The sequence below is a fragment of the Anarrhichthys ocellatus genome, unplaced genomic scaffold (genome assembly GCF_004355925.1).
Source record: "Anarrhichthys ocellatus isolate YVR2014 unplaced genomic scaffold, GSC_Weel_1.0 scaffold3, whole genome shotgun sequence".
Lineage (NCBI taxonomy): Eukaryota > Metazoa > Chordata > Actinopteri > Perciformes > Anarhichadidae > Anarrhichthys > Anarrhichthys ocellatus.
In genome coordinates this window covers 842,775-848,138 of record NW_022280033.1, presented here as the reverse complement: position 1 = coordinate 848,138, position 5,364 = coordinate 842,775, and the positions used below count along the sequence as shown (strand labels likewise).

Here is a 5,364-nt window from a genome sequence, read left to right as displayed (position 1 = left end):
ACACACACACACACACACACACACACACACACACACACACACACACAACAAAAAGCTTCTCAAACAAAACCTCGTGGTTCTCATGCTATTTAGTGTGAAACTGTATTTAGTCAATGTCCCTAAATATGAGCGGTAAAGCCTTCAAAGGTTGCGAGAAACATTTTATTGTGTTGAAGCGACTGAGAAAACCATGAACCTCTCTCTGTGTAAACAAAGTCAATACAATTTGTCCACAGGAAGTAGTGGTCACAATATTTCATTTCACTTCCTTAAACGTGTCTCAGTGACATGTTTCAGAATTCCTTGGCTGAATATAGATGTTTTGTTCTTTCTAGATTGACGGGATCTCAGCCCATCACACTCTGCTATGGTGGTGGCCGCTTGCTCACAACACCTCAGCTCCACTCAGGTTTCATCCTGTTCAACAAATCAGAACTTTCTAGCTCCTGTAAGAGCCAAGATGGCGTCAAGTGGTGAGGCGTTCAAAACAACCCTTGAGAAAATGTATTGGAGAGTGTCAAGAGACGGTATGCCCCTTTTCCTCTGTTGGAATTGTGGCTTGACTTTGTGGTTCTGAAATTGATTATTTGTATGCATCAATGGTCGGTCGTTGATAAAATAGGCAGAGCATTCTTCAATTTCGATCATTTTTCAAGGAGGTATTCCGGGGAATAAATTTGAATCAATTTTAAATTCCTGCAACTATTGCAGGGTGTGTTCACGATAAAGTGACTTCCTGGAGGGACTGACGGTACAGATACAGTAGACGTAGCCTGAACAGAAATGATTAAAATGCTAAGAATATCTGATGAACAGCAATGTAATCACTCCAACAGCTGGTAATGAGCTCACAGACAACGACACACTTTGAATAAATGTTTCATCTGACAGGAACTTGCAAGTTCCCTATAAAAACCACACTATATATGTACAGTTCAGGACAGATACCCTTTTATTACCAACTATCACACAATGCATTGGTGTAATGTGCAGAGCGAGAAAGATGCTGCATTGCTGTTCTGTGTCAATGCCCAGAAACACAAACTGCATATATCAGCCCCCAAAAAAAGAATCTATTTACAAGTTGAACAGTCAGCTGAACTCCATAACTGACATCAGAAGTGTCAGATATAGCACTTCCCCATCTGAACTGCACAGCCTGGTACACACAAAACACAAGAATAAAGCGTAGATATTTAGGTACTTCTCTATCACCCATTTTAGTAAAACTTTTCTTTTTTGCATGCATAAATGATGTTTAGGCCAAATTCGTTTCGTGATATTTGTGATCAACCTAACGATCGTCATTCTCTAGTTGGAAAGGACATGAGCATCAACAACAGGCTCATTAAATCAGTTCTACAACATCAACTTAAAGGCACTACGAGTCCCTGTGGACTAAAGCAGTAGTGTTTCAGAGCACCAGACTTCCTTTAGAAAACCCCTCATTCTACTGCAGAGGGTCTGACAGTCCGACCCGCAGAGACCGACTGCAGGTCGCAGTGTCTGGTGAGCACTGCGTGCCGAAAATCGTTTGGTCTAATTTTGCTAGGATAGAAATAGCCGATCTTCTTGCTGGTAGTCTTGTTTACTTCTGAGGTCATATACAGGCATCAGTGTTTTACTGAAATGGTTTCTTAACCAGTTAAAAGTTCCTTGTAGTGACAAGAACCAGCTGCACTAGGATCCTAAAGGTTAGGTCAGGTTAAACGCCATGAACCATATATGAAGCACATTACACACATTTAAATTCACAGCGAAATCTGCTCGTTTCCCCTCACACAGCTCGGCCTCTCACTTCATATTAAGTCACACACACACACACACACACACACACACACACACGATGCTCTAGGGGCCTCCTACTTCCTGTATGCTGCTGACAAACAGGAAGTCACCACGCGGCTCCAGCACCGCAGCCATCCGGCTGCCAGGATGATGATACCTCTACATCTAAGCTCTGCATTATTTTGACGTTCTCATCCACCCTGTCTCTTTCTTTCTCTCAACCGTGCATCGCACCATCGTTCTCCCTCACACTGCATTTGTTTAGCACCACTCTCTCTCTTCCTTCCTCCTTATACTCGCTCTATTCATCTATTGCATCACTCCCTGTCAGCCGTCTTTTCTCTGCCAGCTTCACCCACTGAACTTTTGTTATCATCTAATCTCAATTGTTCCTGCGTGGTTTGTCACCTTCGACGTCTCAAACCGAAAACTGACGTTGAGATTTTGTCTTTTTCCCGTGTGTCCCCGTCTTGTCTTTCTCTGCACCTCTTCTGCTGAACTCCGAAGTGTACGCTGCATCAAAACAACAGAAGTTCTTGCATGATCACCAACGAGTGAGATGTTGACTCAGGCCTGAACTTCCAAATCCAACCCGGTTCTTTACATTTCTGAAAAACCCCAACTGGACATGAAACCTTTGTACTCAAACTACCTAAAGTATGATACTAAAAACTAATTTACTAAAAGAATTAGAATGAGGAACATGAAAATTTAAGAGCGGTGCCCCAAGTCAAATGATTACATTGAAAATATAACCACATAGCAACTGAAGTTAGTTCGAATACTTGTAGAAAAACAGGGCTAACTATTGTAAAATACCATTTTCTTGCAAATAGTTCAACCAACATGCAAATTCATAGAGATGTTCATCGCCCCCAGAGGATGAATCCTAATGCTGGTGGTGATCCCCTGACTTCATCTCTTTATCAAAGATGGTAAACATTAGCATTCTTATTTCCAGCATGTCATCATATATAAACACATACACATACATACATACATACATACATACATGTGTATTTACAAACCGCCTATGTGATGCCGTTTTGATGACAATATAAACACACTAAGCTAACTCTAATACAGAATGTCCTACATAATAATAATTCATGGCCCAGTTCAATAAGGTCTTATGGCAGATAAGCCGTTTACATTTATCCTTAATAAGTCAATAATTTCCCAATATGGTCCATGATGGAAGGAAGCCACGGGAAATAAGCTTCAACACTGAGTGAGGGCCAATAACCAGGACAGCATGCACAGAAGGCCTCGGTGTTAGAGCTTAAACATGCTTCACTTTTCATGGAGGCTGGGAATGTGTATATTAACATTGCATATTGTAATCAATCAAACATATGCATACTGTTCAGGATGTAAGGTTGAATTTCTATTGATTGTTTAACATTTGAGGGTAGAATTTCTCAGGAAACATGTCAGAGCTTTATGCGGAGCAGGCATCGATAGAAACCATTTGTATACTAATATTCAATTCCAGAAAGTCCGACAGTCATGATTTTGTCGGAGGGAGCAGAGATACACTTTTAACATATTTTAAATTAAATGCATCACAAGTCAACAGAGCCTCAGGTTTGGTTACTTAGTGTGACCAACAGCCCAAAGCATTCAATTTATGACGCAAAGCAGAGAAAAGTCTGCAATGATTTGCATTTGTGAACCAGCAAATATAACTGAAGTAATGAGAATCACTACGATACAATCCAACAATAACTGAAGTCATATTTCAGTTAAAGATAAATTAATCAACCTCGGTTCGGTGAGGTTTTTTGGCAAAAGGAAAACTTTAGCAGAACAGGAAAACGTCACTCACAACAGAAACGTCTGCACAAAGGCTGGCTGCTGAAGCCACGCTGGCAGATTTAAAGATTTAAAGCCATGTGCACATGTGCACGTTTCCACTGTGCTGACAACTGCAGATGTTTCTGTTTGACCTCCTCCACGACTGAACCCTCTGTGGCAGGGAAATGTACCTCCACCACTTTGTGCCGACGGTACTTACTTTAGTGCATGATGAAATGTATTTAAAGTCACGGTGGCTTTCACAGATTTGCTCTATGTAGCACATCGACTTGTTTCCTGCAGCAGTGATGAAATGACAGTGAAACCACTGCAGACCAGCAGAAGAGGTGACTGTAACGGAAAACCCCGGCTTGGTTTCGAGTGGCTGACAGTTGTCATTTTTACACTTTACAATAGTCCACTGTTCTTACACCGATGACTAGAAACTGCAAACTGAGTCCATTTATGAAGCGACTGTCAGTTGGTGCAAGATGTGCTCATGAGACGGAAGCAGCTCGCAGTGATTGCAGAAAAAAAAACATCAACTTCCGCCGATGGAAACTGGCCTGCATGTTGAAATGTAATACGCACTACAAGACTTCTCTCCTTCTCTGTCTCGAGCACACACATTCAGCCTAATATTAGCTTAGCATGCACAATGCCTCCTTTGATGGACAGAGAGAAAAAACAGAGGGGGAGAAAAGGGTGAGGATCCTTTGAAGTGACACTGTTAAAACACACACACACACACACACACACACACACACACACACACACACACACACACACACACACACACACACACACAATGATGCTCACATATGTTTCAGTTTATAAACGGCCATAAAAAGGCGTCTTCATCCTGCTACTGAGCCTCCTCTTGCTCCTCCACCTCATTATGCGCTGTTCACACTGAGAGCGACAAAACGTCTAAACGTGGCCGGCTATATTGACGCTGAGTCGCCGTTTCAGTGTTGCTGAAGCCCTCGTTTACATATTTAGGTCGTTCAGTAGCACTGAGAACAGGCTAACAGCGTTTAAAAAAAAAAAGATGAAACAGGGTGAAACAAAAACATACGATTGGTCGACGCGTCGCCGCCTGATTGGAGCGCTGTGAAAAGTTGAGACCAGCTCAGCTTCGGTTTGCAGCGCGTCACGACCCTCTGAAGCACGACATGCAAGTGTGAGCCGTCAGTTTGTAGCTCCATCACTTGCAGCCTGTTGTTGTGTCGCTTATAGTGTGAACATAACATTAGAGTTACTGCACACACACACACACAATTTTGTTTTTAGAACTAAACAGAGATGCAGAGACGTGTTGTGGTTGTCACAGGGGTGATGGTGGTGGGTGGTGGAGGGTGCATCATTAAGTGGAAACCTCCCATCGCTTTTGACTTAACTCCACCCGAGCACTCTAACGGCTCAATATTTAACGTTAATGTTACAGAAACAGAAGACAAATCAAACACACCTCGTGTAATGCAACAATTAACATCATTCAAATGAGATACATTAATGTCTTTCTCTTCTGGAGATCATCAAGAAACAGTCCATAGTGTTAAAAAGTTAAAAATCTGAGTCGACTGTGAACATGAGTTTTGGGAAAAGGACATTTTTAGACATTTTGAATGAAGCCCAGGGTCGTAATAAATGTGTCGGCTGTGCAGGAACAGTGCTGAGTGGCTAAGCTAACATCCTGTGGTGTGTTCACATGCACTTGCTCTCTCTCTCTCACACACACACACACACACACACACACACACACACACACACACACAC

The 5,364-nt window shown here is 42.2% G+C and overlaps 1 protein-coding gene across 2 annotated transcripts in view; it reads right to left on the bottom strand.

The window, feature by feature from the left end:
* Positions 1–5,364, bottom strand: part of wipf1b (WAS/WASL interacting protein family, member 1b) — a 15,668-nt gene that overhangs the window by 7,144 nt on the left and 3,160 nt on the right. The gene's annotated exons all lie outside the window — the stretch shown is intronic.